This window comes from Gossypium hirsutum, chromosome A09 (assembly GCF_007990345.1).
Source record: "Gossypium hirsutum isolate 1008001.06 chromosome A09, Gossypium_hirsutum_v2.1, whole genome shotgun sequence".
Lineage (NCBI taxonomy): Eukaryota > Viridiplantae > Streptophyta > Magnoliopsida > Malvales > Malvaceae > Gossypium > Gossypium hirsutum.
The window spans coordinates 34,373,838-34,395,761 of NC_053432.1; positions in this window are offsets into that span (position 1 = coordinate 34,373,838).

The following is a 21,924-nucleotide window of genomic DNA, read 5'->3' on the forward strand; positions in this document are numbered from 1 at the left end:
GCCTAGCCTCTTTAATAACTGGGGCAAAACCCTTTTCGGTAAACTGGGGCATAAGCCCTCTTCAATAAACTGGGGCATAAGCCCTTTTCAATAAACTAGGGCACAAGCCCTTTTCAATAAACTACAGCATAAGCCCTTTTGCACTTCCTCCATCCATATAAAAACCCAACCCAATACATTTATCATTACATCATGTGCATTTCATACATATCATGTGCATATCATATCAATCATGTATATCATATCCCACATATCAAATTTACAAATAAACCCTAGGGGTATAATGGTCATTTTTACCTAGGGGTGAAACAGTCATTTTCATATTATAAAGGTAATTTCATAATTTTACCAAATATTAGGGTTTTCCATGTTCATTATTAGTTACTAACCATTCTTATGTTTTAAACAGCGATTCTGGCCCATTTTAAGCGAAACCGAGTTATTGGGCCAAAAACCCCTAATGGGCCCTATATAGCCGATTTTGTCATCTAGGCCCATTTAGCCTATATTCCATAATGTTGTTACCCGACTTAATGTGCAATTTAACATGTTTTCATTCTCTAGCAATTTTACCCAAATGGGCCCGAAAGCCCATTAGGCCCAACTTCAGCCCATCGAGGCCCAACTTACCGTCATGCCAAAAATCGTGCTCTTACATGTTCCAACGGTCCCAATCATCAACTTAGTGAATCTAACTAACCAATGAGCGTTCGCTTGCTCACAAGTCCTCGAAATGCCAGAATTTCGGCATTTCGGCTTTTCGGCATTTATCGTTTTAAGCTATGAAAAAGGGTTCGTTACACACCTGTTTTGCGATATTCCTCGACGAGATCTCCTACTCGATTTCTCCTATAATCAACCGTTAATAGATCAGCTCACAATAATTGAACCAAATCAAGAACTATCTAATATCAACCCTTACACATTCGGCCACCCTCCATAATGGCCTTAGGAACCTTACCTTTGCCAAAATTGATGACTAGCTCTAGCCACACCGATGATCCAAAATAATCCAAGTCGACCCTACGCCTTGCTGCTCCTCCACTAAACAAACCATAAAAAGATTAAAGAAAAACCAAATAGAGCCTATACCCGCATTCGGCCATCCCCTAAACTGTAGGGGTTTCGACTTTTGTCAACAGTTACTATAGGAATCGTTTAGAGTTTGAGCACTTACCACAGTCTCTCTTCTTGAATCCGTCTATGCCTTAGAAGATAAGAGAATTGACCACTAAAAAGTGAAAAGAAAAAGAGGTTTGCTGGTCAACAAGAAATTGGCACCACCTAGCTTTACAGATTTCGGCTTTTGCGGTATTTCGGCAGAAGTGGAGGTAAGGGAAAGAAACAGTAGATGAATGGAGGGAAGTAGTGGGCTGGTTTGGAAGAAGGAAAAGGAAGAAAAGATGAGAGGAGAGATAGTAGATTCAGCTAAAAAATAAAAAGGAGAGAAAGGACTACACCAAAAGGAGAAAATGGCACACCCTAATTCCTATTGCCGAAAATCCCTAACTAAAAACCCCTCTGCCGAAATCCCCTCTCTAATCCCCTCAATTCGGCTAAGCTCTATCCTCCTCTCAAATCCCTAAAATCTCTCCCCTTATCCCTCCTTAATTCATGCATTTGACTGATTCAAACTCCCCCACAGAGTTCCATCCAGCTTTAAACTCTAGCATGCACAAGCATAAAAATAACATTACCTTTGCCATCACAGGGAATCGAACCCAGGTCTTCCCCCAACCACTTACACGCCACTCTTATAGCTCCCTAGTGGCGTCACTTAGCCACTTTACCAAAGGCTCATTTGTGTTACATTTCACCCAAAAATTTTAATAAGACCACCTATCCAAGGCCCCTAACTTCTTAAGTCCAAAATTCAAAAATTCCACTGGGTTTTGGCCAGCACAAGGGCCTTCCATAAGCCCATTTACCTACTCAAATTATGAATTCCACAACCAAATGCCAAATTTTAAAAACTGTACCAAAATATCGAGAATCGCAAAAAAACCCCGAAAATCAGGATGTTAGAACTCTACCCTCCTTAAAGAAATTTTGGCCTCGAAATTTACCTGTTCCAAACAGTTGAGGGTATTGCTGACGCATCGCCTCTTCGGTCTCCCAAGTAGCTTCTTCCTTGCCATGGTTCCTCCAAAGTACCTTCACTAATGGGACTAACTTCCTTCTCAACACCTTGACGTCGCGATCAAGTATTTGTATAGGTTCCTCTTCGAAAGTCAAATCCGACTGTACTTCGATTTCTGCAACTGGCATGATATGAGTTGGGTCCGAACGATATCGCCTTAGCATAGACACATGAAAAACATCGTGAATACGATCCAGCTCTGGAGGTAACTCTAGTTGATAAGCCACCGGCCCTATCCGCTTAATAATTCGATAAGGCCCAATAAACCGTGGACTCAACTTGCCCTTCTTACCAAATCTCAATATCTTCTTCCAAGGCAAAACTTTCAAAAAGACCATATCCCCAACTGCATATTCAATATCCTTACGCTTCAGATCGGCATAAGAGTTTTTTCGATCCGTTGCCTCCTTTAACTGATTTCTGATCACCTTAATCTTGTCTTCGGTATCTGTTACCAATTTCGGCCCAAGTACTTGCCTTTCCCCCAATTCCATCCAACAAGTAGGTGAACGACACCTTCGCCCATAGAGTTCTTCGTAAGGAGCCATCTGAATACTTGCTTGGTAACAGTTGTTATACGCGAACTCGGCCAATGGCAAATAGTCCTCCCAGCTACCCCTAAACTCAATAACACAACCTCTCAACATGTCTTCTAAAATCTGAATGACCCTCTTTGACTGCCCATCCGACTGAGGGTGAAAAGCCGTACTAAAACCCAATCGCATTCCTAACGCCTCATGCAACTTCTGCCAAACCCGAGATGTAAACCTTAGGTCTCGGTCAGAAGTTATCGATACTGGCACCCCATGCAATCGCACTATCTCCGGCACATACAACTTGGCCAGCTTTTGAAGTGAGTAATCGGTTCGGACAGATATGAAATGGGCAGATTTCATGAGCCTATCCACAATTACCCAAACCGAATCCTTCTTAGAAGGTGTCAATGGCAACCCACTTACAAAATCCATAGTTACCCTTTCCCACTTCCAAAGTGGTATCTTTACCAGCTGTAACAATCCTGAAGGCAGTTGGTGCTCGGCCTTCACTTGTTGACACATCAAACACCTTCCCACAAATTCGGTCACTTCTCGCTTAAACCCAGGCCACCAATATAGCTCCCACAAGTCTCGATACAACTTACTCACTCTTGGATGCATAGCACAAGGTCCATTATGTGCCTCTTTCAAAATCATCAATCTCAAGTCAGAGTCCTCCGGCATACAAATTCTTCCTCGAAAAAAAAGAACTCCTTCGCTATTTATCCCAAAGTCTGGATTCTCCCCCTTCTCAACTTGCTGAAATCGAGAAACCAACAACTCATCCTCCTGCTGTTGCTTCTTAATCTGCTCCACCCAAGTCGGTCTCACTTGTAATTCTGCCAATAAGCTTCCATCATCATACAAACTTAAATGAGAAAACATTGCCTTCAACTCCGCCACAGTCCTTCGACTTAACGCATCAGCCATCACATTTGCCTTTCCTAGATGATACTCGATCGAATAATCATAGTCTTTTAACAACTCTATCCACCTTCGCTGTCTAAGATTCAGCTCCTTTTGAGTCAGCAAGTACTTAAGACTCTTGTGATCTGTACAGATAATGCATTTTTCCCTATACAAGTAATGCCTCCATATCTTAAGCGCAAAAATCACCGCTGCCAACTCCAAGTCATGTGTAGGATAGTTCACCTCGTGAGGCTTAAGCTGTCGTGAAGCATAAGCGACCATCTTACCCTCTTGCATCAACACGCAGTCCAAACCTACATGTGACGCGTTGCTGTAAACAGTGAAATCCTTACCAGACTCTGGTTGAATCAACACTGGCGCTTCTGTCAAAACCTTCTTCAGCTTCTCAAAAGCCTCTTACTGCTTATTCGTCCAAACAAAAGGTGCTCACTTCCTTATAAGTTTCGTTAACGGTGCTGTCAACATAGAAAATCCTTCCACGAATCTCCGATAATATCCTGCCAACCCTAGAAAACTTTGAATTTCTGTTACTGACCTCGGTGGCTTCCATTCCAGAATTGCCTCAATCTTTCGAGGGTCCACCTTGATCCCTTCAGCAGACACAACATGCCCCAAGAAAGTGACTTCCTTCAGCCAAAACTCGTACTTACTAAACTTTGCATAAAGTTTCTTTTCCCTTAGCACTTGCAGCACAACACGAAGATGCACATCATGCTTCTCTTCCGTTTCCGAATACACCAAGATATCATCAATAAAAACGACTACGAACCGATCCAAGTATGGTTGGAACACCCGATTCATTAAATCCATGAATGCTGACGGTGCATTAGTCAAACCAAAAGGCATTACCAGAAACTCGTAATGACCATATCGAGTCCTGAACGCCGTCTTATAAATATCCACTTCTTTGACTTTCAATTGATGATATCCTGATCGAAGGTCGATCTTAGAAAATACCGATGCTCCTCTTAATTGATCGAACAGATCGTCGATTCTTGGTAACGGATACTTGTTCTTGATGGTCAGTTTATTCAACTGTCGATAGTCCATACGCATTCGCATAGTCCCATCTTTCTTCTTTACGAACAACACTGGTGCGTTGTAACACCCTGAATTTGGGCCTAGAAGTATTGGGCCTTGAGTGGGGGTCCGTAAGGAGGTTGTAAATAGGTATTTAATTGTGCAATGAAATGAAATAATTAAATGTTTGCTTTAGTGGTTAATTGCTTTGAGAAGTGTTGGAGAAATCTTGGGTTTAAATTTGGGCTTTCGCAAAAATTTTGGTATTAAGTGAACAAAAAAACCTAGATGCTTGGATGAGGGCCTTTTAAATTATTGTGGTAAATTAATGACACAAGGAAGCATGTAGTCTAGTGGTTGTGGCATCATTAAGGTTGTATGGGAGCCTGGGTTCAAGCCTTGGCTCTTGCAATTTATTTTGGTTTTTTTTTAGGGAACCTGGACTTTGGCCTTTAGACCTTAGAATTAATTGGGGATAAAATATGACACAAAAAGCCTTGTGGTTTAGTGGTAAGTAGCGTGTGGAGCATCTGAGGGGAGGCATGGGTTCGAATCCCATGGCAAGCAAGGAGAATTTATTTTGCTAATAGGGGGCGGCAATAGTTGGTGTTGAATTTAAACTCTGATGTTAGAGGGATCCCACATCGGAAAGCTAACATAAGAGTGGATGCGAAGCTGGCTTTAAATAGAGAGAACCATAATGAGAGTAAAGGTACCTTTCTTGGCTGATCCCTTTCGCTGTATGGCGTGCTCATTTGGGTTGGGCGTCAGCTAAGAGTGCTCGGAGCGTGGATTAACTCCAGTCGCCAATCAGGTGTGTATTTCTCGCTACTCTAGCAGTAGCATGGCTACTTCGGGCCGCGATGGGCTGAAAGGGGTCATGTGGGCCCAATGGGCCTACGGGCCCAATTAGGTAAGTTGTTTGATTGTGTAGTAAATATTAGTCTAGGCTAGGTGAATCTCATATCTGTGGCTAGATTTAGGCTAAAAGGGTCACACGAGTATGTGGGCCCATTTGGGCCGAGAATAGGCTTTAGGCCCATTCGTATTATTATCCCTGTTTAGAATACTTTAGTTTACCAAATTACTGAAATACCCTCGACTTATAAAAATTACCAAAGTACCCTCGATTTATAGAATTACTGTTTTACCCTCGATTTACAAAATTACTGTTTTACCCTTGATTTACAAAATTACCGTTTTACCCTCGATTGTGAAATTACTGAAATACCCCTATAGGGATAGAATTACCAAAACACCCCTAGTTTGTAAAATTACCAAAATACCACTAGTTTGTGAAATTACTGAAATACCCTCAATTTGTAAAATTACCAAAATACCCCTGATTTACAAAATTAGAGAAATACCTTTGATTTGTAGTTTTACCAAAATACCCTTGTAGGATGAAATGACTAAAATACCCCTAATAGGTAAAAAGATTGTAAAGCCCCTGTAGGGTAAAGTGACCGTAATATCCCTGTATGGTAAAATGACGAATATGCCCTTATGTTCCATATGACTGATGTGTTTAGGATTTACATATATTGATATTGGATTAGTTAAGTTTGAGTGACAGGTGGTGGTTATCGTAGGTGATTGATTTTGGAAATGTTTCAACTTCAACCCGTAACAGGTGTGTACTAACCCTCGTAATAAGTTAGATTAATATTTGCTGAGAAGCCGAAATGCTAAAATACCGATATTTTGGGAACTTGTAATGTTGTGTTTGGGTGTAGATGCGATAAATACGATATGATCGATGTTTGGATCGATGAAACAGGTAAGAACTCAATTTTGTGCACGATGGTAAGTTGGGCCTCAATGGGCTGGAATCGGGCCCAATGGGCTTCGAGCCCATTTGGGTAAAACTGATAGAAAATGGAATCTAGAAAAGTTTCATGTTAACACGGTTAGTACTGTTGTAAAATTTGGATTATGTGGGCTTAATGGGCTAAATCGGCATTCGTAGGGCCCATTAGAGGTTTTGGGCCCAAAAGCCCGAGTTTGCTAAAGTGGGTTAAAGATCATTGTTTAAACACTCGGAAATATTGATAATTGTTGATGAACATGGAAAACCCTAACATTTGGTAAAATTACAAAATTACCCTTATAATGTGAAAAATGACTGTTTTGCCCTGATGGGCAAGTGACTGACTTGGACTGTGTGGTTGACGGATTTGATTGTGAATATATGTTGGTGATATGAATGACTCGACTATGATTGTTTGATTCAAATATGGGTAGGACATTCTGCATACATGACATGTTGCATGGGTTGGGTTTTATAAATGGAGGAAGTGCTAAAAGGGCTACGCCCCAGTTTACCGAAAAGGGCTTTGCCCCAGTTTACCGAAAAGGGCTTTGCCCCAGTTTATCAAAAAGGGTTTTGCCCCAGTTATTAAAGGAGGCTAGGCCTCCAGTTATATGATAAAGCAGCTATGCTGCCAGTGGAGAGTTTGGTTGGGTGGGTTGAGTTATTCCCCACATGGAGAGCTTGGTTGGTACGGGTGGAGAGTAGCGGATGGTGGGTTGAGTAGTCTCCCCAAATGGGCTTGCATACATTCATTGGTATTTCATGTGATATTGAAATGGGCTTGCATACATTCATTGATATTTCATGTGTTATTGAAATGGGCCTGTGGGCCATACCGTTTGCAATAAAGGCTTCAGCCCAGTGATATGATTTATGAAAAGGCTTCGGCCCAGTGATTTGATTTATGAAAAGGCTTCGGCCCAGTAATCGTTAAACGAAAGGCTTTGGCCCAGTATATGTCGAGACTGAATAGGGCTTTGGACCAGATTGTACTGATACTGTGTTTTCACTGTTTGTTTGTTATTAGGATTACACACTGAGTTTTCGTAAACTCACCCCGTTTCTAACTGTGCAGGTAATCCCTAAGCTTAGATGGTTTGGAGCTGCGAGGGACTCGGAGATGGCCACACTACTGTTTCAGTTTCTTTTAATTACAATAAGTAGCCAATTTATTTCTTTATAAGTTTTATCTTATTAATATTATTATTTGGTTTTGGGTTGTAATAAGGCCATTTTAATTATTTTTCTGGGATTATAAGCTTAGATGGTGTCATGCAGCATAAACCAATGCCGGCTGTCGAGCTTCAGCATGTCCATTACCCCTGCCAGGTGCCCACATCCTTGTCCATTACCATTGCCACCTCTCCCTTGCCCATGACCTCTCTGTGGTGGTGGTCCTCCTCACTGTGAGTGGACATCCCTTTGCTCCGCAGCTAGTTCCTGAGTTGTTCTCCGAGGACATTCTCTAAACTTATGCTCCTTGGACCCACATCGAAAACATGCTCCAGTTCGTTTCCAGCACTCCCCCATATGCACCTTACCACAGTCCCTGCAAACCTACGGTCTAAAAGTATTTACTGGAACTACTCGAACTGGTTCTTCCATCCTTGCTCTTTTAACGTTCCGATTCGTAGCACCTGATGGTCTAAAATCCCTCTTAAATCTAGGTCGATCCTTCTCATGATTCTGCCGGTCTGTCCGCTTTACCTCCTTGGCTATCTTAGCCTTCTCTACCAATGCAGCAAAATCACGCTCCCTCTGTGGAGCTATTAATATCCTAAGCTGATCGCGGAGGCCATCCTCAAACCGAACACTGCGCTCATACTCAGTTGCAACTATCCCGCTAGCATATCGACTCAGCCTCAAGAATTCTACCTCATACTCCGCGACAGTCTTATTACCCTGGTATCAGATTCAAAAATTCCTTCCAACGAGCATCCACATAACTAGCTCAAACATACCTCCCTTTAAAAGCAGTTTTGAACAATTCCCAGGTTACTCGCTCAATTGGGGTACTCTCCCTTACGGTGATCTACCATCGGTATGCCTCGTCACGTAGCAGCAATACAGCCCCCTTCAGCTTTTGCTCCATAGAGCAAAATAAATTGTCCATGATTCGCTCTATTGCTTCTAGCCAATATTCAACCACATTTGGGGCTACTCTTGATACGTCCCTAAAAACTTCTGCTCCGTTGGCCCAGAGTCGCTCCGATATGGATCCCCTATTCACTGTCCCAGTGCTAGCTCCAGTAACTCTTTCTAAAACCCTTAACATGGCTTGGGACAAAGCATCATCCCCCGCAGCCCGATCATAAGACCCAGTCTCTGTTGCCTGTGGCACAGATGCCTCCTCAGCTAGCCTATGCCCTGAGGATGAAGATTCAGGTTGCACCCTTCCGCGACCATGTCCGCGGCCTCGTCCACGAGTTCCTCTTGTACTCATATCAACTTATTTGATTACAAATTTTATGATATTATTATAATGTTCAATTGTTTATTACGAGATGTCTTATGGAAATATAAGAGTTCAAGGATTGTTTTCGCATCGTCGTAGCCTAGCTAAAGTTTCATTTCTACGATTTTTTTCAGTTCTACGCTATCTAAAGTATCATAGTTGGGTCTCAGTTCTATTTAGAGCATTATATCATTATCACATATCGTAAAGAGAATATACTTACAGACTTGGTGCCAGAGATTCAGTGCGCCACTTCTTTCTACAATCCAAAAATCGGAAACCATGTATTTAATCAGAGAAAATAGATTTTCTTAAAATTTGCAAAAAAAAATATCTTTGTTTTGAAATTCTCAATTTTAGACCTGTTTTAAAAACCCAGAAAAACTTAAACCATTTTATCATGTATACCTTTATAAAACATTTTTGGGAAAATCTTTTCAAAACTATTTCCTAAAAGTACCCTTCTTGGTAATTTTTTTTTCGAAAAGTTTTTCGGACCCGATCCACAGCCGAGTTGTTGCAACCTAGGCTCTGATACCACTAAATGTAACACCCCAAACTCGGCCCAGACGTTATGGCCGAATCTGACGTGCCACATTGAAGTTAGAAATCCATGTTTCATTTTAGTGCTTTAAAAACCGACTTTTGTTAAGCTAACAAAGTGAATGAGAGCTGGGCACCAGGTAGGAATCCGTGACAGAGGAGGTGAGCCATGAAGGCTACTTAAGTACCAAGCTCTTCGAATGGATCCAATCCTAGACATTCCTACAACCATTGCCACACTTAGTTAAATCGAGTTGTAATTTATTTAAGTTGAAATCTTTAATAAATCAGAAAATCGTGGCGTGGTGTTATTTTGAAAACAATTATCATTTTGAAAACACGTCCTAAGTCTAGCCCATTTATTAACAAACAGATTAAAGTTATTAAAAAAAATAATCCCAGAAAAGAAAGAAAATCAAGTCAAAATGGCCTTATTACAACCCAAAAATAAATAATAAATAAAGCAAACTTTATGAAAACCAAACACTTATTCAAAAGCCCAAAGGCGATCTCCGTGGCCACTCTGAATCCCCTCTGGCTCCAAGTCCCCAAATTAAGGCTCACCTGCAAGGTTAAGGAAAGGGGGTGAGTTTGGAAACTCAATGTGTAACAAGCCCCTTTTAGAGCCCAAAGCAATATCAGCCTGCTGGGCCTAAGCCCAACTTCAATCTCAGCGTATACTGGGCCGAAGCCTTTACTGTAAACGGTATGGCCCATAGGCCCATTTCAATATCACATGTAATATCAATGAATATATGCAAGCCCATTTGGGGAGATTACTCAACCCACCATCCGCTACTTTCCACGCGTACCAACCAACACACCATGTGTGGAATAACTTAACCCACCCAACCAACACACCACTGGCAGCATAGCTGCTTTATCATATATCTGGAGGCCTAGCCTCTTTAATAACTGGGGCAAAGCCCTTTTCAGTAAATTGGGCATAAGCCCTTTTCAGTAAACTGGGGCATAAGCCCTATTCAATAAACTGGGGCATAAGCCCTTTTGCACTTCCTCCATCCATATAAAAACCCAACCCAATGCATTTATGATTACATCATGTGCATTTCATACATATCATGTGCATATCATACATATCATGTGCATATCATATCAATCATGTATATCATATCCCACATATCAAATTTACAAATAAACCCTAGGGGTATAATGGTCATTTTTACCTAGAGCCGAAACAGTCATTTTCATATTATAAAGGTAATTTTATAATTTTACCAAATATTAGGGTTTTCCATGTTCATTATTAGTTACTAACCATTCTTATGTTTTAAACAACGATTCTGGCCCATTTTAAGCAAAAAACCCCTAATGGGCCCTACATAGCCGATTTTGTTATCTAGGCCCATTTAGCCTATATTCCATAATGTTGTTACCCGTCTTAATGCGCAATTTAACAAGTTTTCATTCTCTAGCAATTTTACCCAAATGGGCCCGAAAGCCTATTGGGCCCAACTTCAGCCCATCGAGGCCCAACTTACCGTCATGCCAAAAATCGTGCTCTTACCAGTTCCAATGGTCCCGATTATCAACTTAGCGAATCTAACTAACCAACGAGCGTTTGCTTGCTCACAAGTCCTCGAAATGCCAGAATTTCGGCGTTTCGGTATTTATCATTTTAAGCTATGAAAAAGGGTTCGTTACACACCTGTTTTGCGATATTCCTCGACGAGATCTCCTACACGATTTCTCCTATAATCAACCGTTAATAGATCAGCTCACAATAATTGAACCAAATCGAGAACCATCTAGTATCAACCCTTACACATTCGGCCACCCTCCATAATGGCCTTAGGAACCTTACCTTTGCCGAAATTGATGACTAGCTCTAGCCACTCCGATGATCCAAACTAATCCAAGTCGTACCTATGCCTTGCTGCTCCTCCACTAAACAAACCATAAAAAGATTAAAGAAAAACCAAATAGAGCCTATACCCACTTTTGGCCATCTCCTAAACCGTAGGGATTTCGGCTTTCGTCAATAGTTACTATAGGAATCGTTTAAAGTTTGAGCACTTACCACAGTCTCTCTTATTGAATCCATCTATGCCTTAGAAGATAAGAGAATTGAACACTAAAAAGTGAAAAGAAAAATAGGTTTGTTGGTCAACAAGAAATCAAGACCACCTAGCTTTACAGATTTCGGCTTTTGCGGTATTTCGGCAGAAGTGGAGGTAAGGGAAAGAAATAGTAGATGAATGGAGGGAAGTAGTGGGCTACTTTGGAAGAAGGAAAATGAAGAAAAGATGAGAGAATAGATGGTAGATTCGGCTGAAAAAGAAAAAGGAGAGAAAAGACTACACCAAGAGGAGAAAACGGTACACCCTAATTCCTATTGCCGAAAATCCCTAACTAAAAACCCCTCTGCCGAAATCCCCTTTCTAATCCTCTCAATTCGGCTAAGCTCTATCCTCCTCTCAAATCCCTAAAATCTCACCCCTTATCTCTCCTTAATTCATGCATTTGACTGATTCTAACTCCCCCACAAAGTTCCATCCAGCTTTAAACTCTAGCATGCACAAGCATAAAAATAACATTACCTTTGCCATCACAGGGAATCGAACCCAGGTCTTCCCCCAACCACTTACACCCCACCTATCCAAGGCCCCTAACTTCTTAAGTCCAAAATTTAAAAATTCCACCGAGTTTTGGCCAGCACATGGGCCTTCCATAAGCCAATTTACCTATTCAAATTATGAATTCCACTACCAAATACCAAATTTTAAAAACTTTACCAAAATATCGAGAATCATGAAAAAACCAAAAAATCAGGTTGTTACAGGATTTGAGTAAATTGGGCTAATTTGTGAAAATGTTATTTTGAGGGACTAAAATATGAAATAAATGAAATATGTGGACTAGTATGAGTACTAGGAGAATTCAGCTAAGCATAAGTATATGCAAATTATGTGTATTTTTTGATTTTGTAAATTAGGGACTAAAGTGTCAAAATGTGAAAATATGAGGGCTAAATTTTAAAATACCCTAAATATGTGTTTATAGATGGAATTGTATTAATTGGTGAATAAAAGGGTTAATTTTGAAAACCTATAGATCAAGAAAGGAGGAATTCGGACTTAGATCGAGGAAAGTCGAAGGTTATTGAGTAGATAGTCTGAGTCGAAAACTTTTGAGTACGAGGTAAGTTCGTACTTAAAATATGATGTTAAGTAAGTTTTGGTGCTTTTATTATACATGGGTTGTATATATTTGAATTGGATAATATGGTGATGAAAGAGAAGTTTTGGCACTAAGTGTGCGATTTAAACTAACTTTGGCACTAAGTGCGCGATTTAACTTGCTTCGGCTACTTGAGGCACTAAGTGTGCAATACTGACTTAGTTTCGGTTATTTGAGATGGCACTAAGTGTGGGAAAATATTTAACTTCGGCTAACCTTATAGCACTAAGTGTGCTGATATATAAAATACGAATAACTTATGGAAAGTCTTATAACATTCAACATGAGGTAAGTACAAAAGTGAATAAGTACAAGAAGCTTCAGGTATGTATAATGCCTAAGTGGTAGATGATTTTATGTATATGAATCTCATTGAGTTGATATAGTTATATGGATTGAAATTGTGCAAATACTCATAGGTTATCATTTTATGTTCATATACTATGAATGTTTTGAGTACGAGCTTACTAAGCTTTTGAAAGCTTACTCAGTGTGATTACTATTTGTTTCACAGTTATCGTAGCTACTGAAGGCTTGAGGATAATCGAGGATCGTCACCACACTATAGACCTTATTTTGGTACTTTTAAAAATGTAAATTTTTGAAGTATGGCATGTATAGGCTAGTAGTTGTGAAGTATGTTTTGTGATGTATATAGTTAGCCATGAGATTTGGCTAATTTGTATTTGAACTCTTATTTGATAATGGCTTATGATATGTTAATTTGTAGCTATGGCATGAATGATGTATATTATAGCATAAAGAATGGTTGATTGGGTTGTACATATATGTTTGTTTCCTTGTTGTAGGTCGACCCATAATGGGTGGCAAGTTGGCTTAAACCAAGCCTGCATTGTGCCACACAGTCAGGGGACACGGGCGTGTCATATGGCCATGGGCTAAAGTCAGTAGCTAGCTAAGTATCACATGGCCATAGCACACGGGCGTGCCTATTGGCCGTGGGTGAAAGTTAGTATGGTTACCCTGATTTGGCACGGCTGGTTCACATGGGTGTGTCTGATGCCCGTGTGAGGTACACGGCCTAGACACACGGGCGTGTGACCTCAATAGAATTATTTTTTTTATTTAAGTTCTGAAATTTAAGAGTGTGTTGGTTTAGTCCCGACCTCTTCTTAATGAATGTTTATGGTCTCATTGACCTAAGTAAGGGACTTTATGCTTATGTTTGAATTTTGATAGTAAAGTGATTGCGAAATGTTCCAATATGTTTGGTAATGCCCCATAACCCTAGTCCGGCAATGGATACGGGTTAGGGGTGTTACAATCCAGCATCTTGATAATTTTGTATGAACAGTCCAAATGACACTATGAGCCACCTGTAACAATGGTTATTCACTCTCAGAGGTTCTTAATATACACACTCTTTCTCGAAGCAACAAACAATCATCCATTCCACATCTAAAGTTCTGAATCAGAAATCAATTTATGTTGAACCCCTTTTCAACTTATAACTTGATAACACCTTTCTAAGTTTCACGAATTCACTTAGTAATCATGAATTTAATTTCTAATCCAACTAACATATAATCATTCCCTGATAAGATCAATAACATATTCATCGCTCATAGAGAACACCAAATTTTCTTATTCAAATCATTTTAAACAAAAATCATTTCCCTTAGATAATATTATTTACTCACAGACTCAAAAGTTTTTCGATGATTCAAGCTAGCTTTACTATGCCAAGTTCAGATCTCGCTCTGCAACACCAAACATTTTAAACTTTTGTAAACATCAAATATGTCACATAATTCTTTTCATGCAACTTTAACCGTATGGAATCACAAGATACCTTTATATACTTTATTATTATAACAAACTTCAAACCGTTCATTGATGCATAACTGAAGATCATAAACTTTTTCTTTAACTCAGATTAAACCAGAACTGATATTTTTGTTGATAATGTCTTCATGTAAAAGAAAGTTTCAATAATCGAACTAACTTTAATTTACCATAACATTCACATATAGAATTGTTCCGATAGATATAATTCTGCATCAAGTCTTCAAGAATACGATTTTTTTCCAGATTATTCCCCAGTTCACACATGTGTATTCAAAGTTTATTTCTAGTCCAATGAGTAGACTCAAAAACATATAACCCAATTAACTTTTCAATCAAATAATTCAGATCAGGCTAAACTACTAAATCAGTCTTTTAGAAGAAATCTTTTCTTCTTATTAAAAAGGATAACCCAAACATATGATTATACAGAAGCCACAATCATCAAATAGAAATCATAATGTCATAATAAAACTGATATCTTACTCGTAATAATAGATAATATCACAGCTGTTAATAAAGTATCTAAACCCAGAAGAAAATCAAATATGGTTTGATCAGCAAACAATGCAGAAGCACAACTTTTATAACTCTGATAACGGTAATGCAATATTCCCCAAAATTCAGAAAAGAAATTATGATTATAACAGATATAACCATTTCTGTCAAATAGATACCTCATATAGATAATCATATAGAATCATAAGAAAACCAGAATAGCGAAATTTCAACGTATGAAGCTACACATGATTTTTGAAAATGACAACCCATATACTCATAAATACTGAAAGCCATAATAACAGAAGAAATATAATCTTCACATATATTCAATAAAACAATAGCCAGTAGAAACAAAATATTAGCATCATACAGAGTTTTACTGTCAATTTTCATATCGACATAAGAGAATAAATTCCATAGAAAGACCTAGCAATCTCGTACATATCCCAAACAGACCAACAATGCTTTCGTCTGTAAGCATGTTTAGCTAATGTTCTCATACGATAGGAATTCCTTCTAAAATTAAACAATCCCATATACTTCTGAGAATAAATGTACACATAGAATATCCAGAAGAAATCATAGTAACTGCCCAACTATAACCATTGCACTTAGCCATCAATATAATTCAAACATTGTTCAACTGTCTAATTCTGTCATCATTAAGTCTATATTATCCCATCAATAATAGAAATTAATTCAAAAGAACTTTTAGTTAATACCTTTCCTTAGATATCATACCTGAATAGATCATTTAATCGGAGTTAACTTCTTCTGTAATAATGTCTTTGCATAATTTGAATAGTCTTCAGAACTATCCAATATCTCTTTTAATACTATCTTCATTTGTTGATTCATTTTCTGTAACATCCCGAATTAGGGCCTAATCGGAACAGTGGTTTTGGGACCATAAATTCGTCATAGTAAAATTTATTTTTATTATATTTTTATGGTCTACAATTTCACAGGATGATTTCGTGAAAATTTTGTTTGAAAATTTTGACGTTGGGGCACTCAATTTGGTCAAAAGTACTAAATTGTAAAAACTGGCAAAAGTTGAGTTCTACATGTTAGAGGTGTCTAATTATTATGAAATTTTAAATTGGAGGCCCTTAAATGGTAATTAGATCATTGGATAATTTTTTGAAAAGATGGACATGAAATGGGTGAAATAGAATATTTTTAAGTTAGGGGCATTTTGGTAATCTAGTAATTAAAATGAATTAAAAACAAAATTAAAAGCCAATTTTTGTCCATCTTCTACCCCATGGCCGAAACTTGCATAGAGAAGACATAGCTAGGGGTTTTCAAGCTTTCAAGCTCGATTATCAAGGAAAATGAGATTCGAGCATAGATTGGGAATGAATGAGATTATGACTCAATCGGAATAAACAGCCGTGCTCGCATTCGAGGTAAGTTTGTATGTAAATAATATATTGATTATTTTTATGTTATTATATTTTGTTATTATATGAGATGTGGCTACCTATAGAATGATCATTTGATGTAAATTACAAATCGAAATAGACTATGAATGAGTTTGTTAAATGTTGAAAAGTGAGGAATAACCTTCGGAATAGAAATGATACGAATGATCCACTGTGAGAACACATGTGTAGTACTATGTGCAGGCTACTATGTGTTGAAGATGGTTTTAGGTCACATGTGTAGTACTAAGTGCAGGCTACTACGTGTACCAGATAGTTAGGTCGCATATGTAGTACTAAGTGTAGGCTACTATACATACCTGACAACTTCAATCACGTGTGCAGTACTAAGTGCAGGCTACTATGTGTATTAGATGGTTAGGTCACGTGTTTAGTACTAAGTACAGGCTATTACGTATACCAAATTGTTGGTCGCATGTGTAGTACTAAGTGCAGGCTACTATGCATACCAGATAACTTTAGTTTCAAGGGTGGTAATATGTGCAGGCAACTGTGTATCTGTTATTATTTCGATGAGTTCAACGGGAAATAGACTAAGTGAAAATTTATGTGAACATGACCATGTGATGAATAGGTATAGGTATATGTTTGTGGAAATTTATGAGCAATGTGCTCGATAGTTGAGCGAACTTTCGGTAAGATGGAATGGAGTAAGTAAAATTATGTAAGAGTGAAATTTGTAATAAAACAGTTTTGGATAGCAGTAGTTATGTAACTTTAAAAAATCACCAAAAATCATGAAAATCAAATTAAAGGTTGAATAAGATATGAAATTAAATCTTTTGAGCCTATTTTCATATAAAGGAAATAGTGTAAGCAAAAGAATTTCATATTATGAGATATTTGAATTTTTGTGATACAGTGTTAGAATGATTTTGGAATTCCCTATTTTGACTTGGAAATATCATTAAAAATTGTACAAAAATAATTATGGGTTATAATTTATATGATTAAAATCCTTAATAAGCCTATTTTCAAAACAAACATACAGGAACATTAATCAAAACCCGTGCTATGAGATAATCGATTTTTAGTAAAGAAAGGTTGAAGTTGTCAAGCAGCAGAACAAGGGTAACTTTAAAGAATAAACTGTACTTATTGGCTAGACGAAGTAAAAATATATATGAGTCTAGTTTCAGGAAACATTTATGGATCTTAATTTGGAGTTCCGTAGCTTCAGATATAAATAATTTAGTAACTATGACTTGAGAAAACAGCATGACCAGAAAATAAGTGAAAGTATAATTATGATTATATTTCCATGGAATCATGTTGATAATTTGCTTATTATTTTCATCTAGACTTACTAAGCTTTAAGCTTACTCCCTCCTTTCCATTTCTTTTAGTGTTGTCAGGACGGCTCGGGGTTGGAGATCATCGGAGGCAGCATCACACTATCAAGCCAATACCTTTGGAATATTGTTACATATGTGATGTGATGTAAATCATGATAAGTTTTATAATTTATGAATGTCCGTTCTTGAAAACTAACTATTATCACGACAAAGGCAAGCGCACCTTATCGAACAGTAGTATAGCTTATGGCAAGACCGGGATGTCGAACCCAAAGGAACTAAAAGTACTAGTATTAACTTTCTTTTTATTATCTAGCCTAAAAATAAAGGGGTTTGTTTTTATCTAAATTAATTAACTAAACTAAGAATGCACATGATGAAAATTGGGGAAATACTTTTGGGAAAAACTGATTGATTTGGACAATACCCAAGGGAAAAATCCACCTAGACTTCACTTGTTATTTGACTCTGAATCAGACGATTTATTCACTTGACTTGATCCGTAGAAATCCCTAAGTTATATTATTATCTCTCTCGAGACTAACAATATCTAACCCTAGGTTGATTAATTGAAATCTCTTTCTAATTAAAACCCCTAGTGTTGCATTAACTCGATCTATGGATTCCTTTATTAGGTTTCACCCTAATCCGGCAAAATTATGTCACCCTATGTCTAGGCCTGCAATCAACACCGCTCAATTATGCTAGATCTACTCTTAGACAGGGACTTTTTCTCTTCTGAATAAGCATATCAATACTTGAATCAATATCCTGGAATATTAAAATAAGAATTAAGAACACATAATTAAGAACAAATCAAATATTTATCATATAATTTAGAAAATAATAACAAGATCCGTCTTAGGTTTCATTCCCCTTAGGTATTTGGGGGATTTAGTTCATAAGTGTAAAAGAAAACATCTTAGAAGAATAATGATAACAAAACATAAAGAAAACCCAAAAACTCCTGAAGGAAATTGAAGGGAGATTTCATTCTTGAAGGATAATCTGGCTTCTGAGATGGATCAATCAGCTTTCTTCGAGTAATTCTTTGCCTCCTACACCGTGTGTCTGTTCTATGTACCTCTTGGGGTGTTTATATAGGCTTTAGAATGCTTCAAAAACCCTCAAGAATGGCCTTTTTCGAATAGGACTAGACTTGGGCTCGACAGGGACATGCCCGTGTGGTGTAGCTTAGGCCGTGTTGCAATCTGTTAAATAGACACGGGCGTGTGAACTACCCGTGTAAGGAAGTCCAAGCCGTGTTGATGTCCCACGTTGACCCATTTTCTCTATTTTTGACTCGCTCTCCTATGCTCACCTAAGCATAAACATGAAATTAAAGGTTTAGGAGCATCGAATTCATGATATCTAAGGATAATTCATCCAAAAATATGCTAAGCATGGGATAAAAATATGTATAAATTACGGTTTATCAATATGTTAGAATTATCAAGTGACTGGCAGGTATAGGGACCTAGTTCTATGACATGTGTTATTATGATTTGGCCAAATGTATTGGCCTATTTTGAGCTATTGTATATGGCTATGAGATGTGGCTCATATTGATTATGGCTTGTAAGTATAGCTAGTCAAGTTAAGATTTATTGCTTATGATGTGAAGATATGATTATGTTTGTTTGTCATGCATGGTTGACAATATGTCATGTGTGTTGAATGCATGTTTAATGACCATGAATTAAATGTGTAATATGGAGATAAATAATAATGTTTTGAACATGGAAGTTTGATGATAAGTTGAAATAAATTGGCACGAAGATAACTATGGTATGCCTAGTCTTGGCTTAATGTGGGAATGTGTAACACATGCATGCTGGTAGGTAAATCTGACAGCCCTAATTTGACCCTAGTCGGAAAGTGGTTTCGGGACCACAAAACTGAGTCATAAAAATAATTAACCGTCATATTCTATGTTTATTATATGTGAATATGAATGTGTGAAAGTTTCATACTTTAATTTGGTCAGTATATGTGAAATTTATTAGTAGGGACTTATGTGAGACAATTGTGAAATGTGTTAGACTAATGTAAAAGTGATCTAATAGTGCATGATGTCAAAAAAAGTGTACTTGCATGTCAAATTAGCCAAATTTTGGATAGTGGCCGGCCATGATATGGGTTATTAATGATAATGTGCATTTTTCTATTAACATTTTTAGTTTACAAAATGAATTAATGAATTAAGAATAATAAAATATGGGGTGAGTGGGAGGAGAAACCAAAGTTGGTTTATCCTTGCTCCTCTATTGCCGTAACTTGAGGGAGGAAGAAGAAAAGAATTTTCTTGTTTCATGTTCGGCTTGGATGATGTTTAGGAAGAGCTCAAGAGCAAAGGGGAACTAAATCTGATAAAGAAAAGGAGAAAGCAATCAAGTAGCCTATCCGTAACTATTCAAACATACCGAGGTAAGTTTTAAGTATCTTCATTTAATATATAATTAATGATGCCATTATAAGAGTATAGTATGTAAATTCGATCTTTGACTTATACTTGAACTAAAATGTATAATGGATAATGCATGTATATGTCTTATAGTCTGATGATCACTTTGAGTTTAAGATTTAATGATAATTAGAATGAGTAATACGAGGTGTAACCATTAAGTTGAAATGTGAATGATGAAGTGCGATTTTAATTTTGTATTCGAATGTATTATATGATCAATAAGTGATAAGATGGCTAAGATGAGTCAAAGTATGATCATAATTGTATGTGCTAGAATTATATCCGGACTTCAGGTCCACAGGCTATGTGCTGGAATTATATCCGGACTTCAGGTCCACAGGCTATGTGCTGAAATTATATCCGGACTTCAGGTCCGCAGGCTATATGCTGGAATTATATCCGGACTTCAGATCCGCAGGCTATGAGCTGGAATTATATCCGGGCTTAAATTCCCGAAGACTTTGTGCTAGTGATTGGACCCGTGTTTTAACCTAGTAGGCTTAACGTCGGTAATTCGCGTAAGGTTATGAATTAAATGCACGAGGTAACTGCTATTAATTATATATTATACAGTATGAAGATCAGGTACATATTTTGTACTCATAAGTGAACAAATCTTTAGATTGAAGTAGTATTAACGAGGAATGGAATATGTATATGTGCGTATAGACATATGTATAGATGAGTACTGAATCTATGAATATGGGAAAGACCATTTCGGATGATGTCCACTATTATATGAAAGTATACGATTTAAATTAATTATATAAGCCATGTTGATGATCGAGGTTTAGGTTGTAAATTTCTTTGTGTTTGACATATATACATATATATATATGTATTTTCGGACTAGTGGTACAAAGTTGATTTCGAGTTGATATTTCATAACGTTGATTTACATGTCAAGTTTTTATCTGTTTGAATTACTTAAGACTTACTAAGCATCAATATGCTCACTTAGTTACATTGATTCTTTGTTTTATAGATCTTGTTCGTTAGCTATCGTTTTCGGGAGTTTCAAAGTTGAAGTCATCCACACTATCTAAGCCCCTTTTTGGTACTCTTTTAGTTGAACTTTGATAATGGCATGTATAGGACTGACCTTTGTTATTAATTAAGTATCTTTTGGTAATGTATATTCGTATAGCCATGCGAAAATGGCTTGTATATTTTGAGTATAGCATTATAATCATTTTGTATATATGGTCTTATGATATGGTTATTGAGTGGTATGGAAATGCTTGGTAATGATTAGCCATTGGAATGGCTAATCATGATCATATTCGGTGCTATGTATGTCAAATTGCTAGCTAATCCATGGAAACCATGAAATAGGTAAAATTTACCACAAAATAGATTCAGACAGCAGTAGTGACGTGAATTTTAAAAATCACTAAAAATAGTAGAAATGGAATTAAATAATTAATAAGTTATGGAATCGGAGCTTGATGAGTCTATTTTCATATGGATGAAGCAAAACTGGTATACGAGTTAAATTTTATGGGATGTTAAAATTTTTGTGAAACAGGGCCAGAGCGATTTCTGGATCCCCTATTATGACTTTGGAAATTCACCATAAATTTTAAAAATATAATAATAAGTCATGATTTATATGTACAGATTCAGTATTGAGTCTAGTTTTATTAGAGACAAACGGCATAGTCATTGAAGCTCTGTACAGAGAGATATCTGATTCGTAATACACAGAGGTCAGAGTAGTCAAACTCTGAAACAGGGGAGACTTTAACTAATAAACTTTACTAATTGGC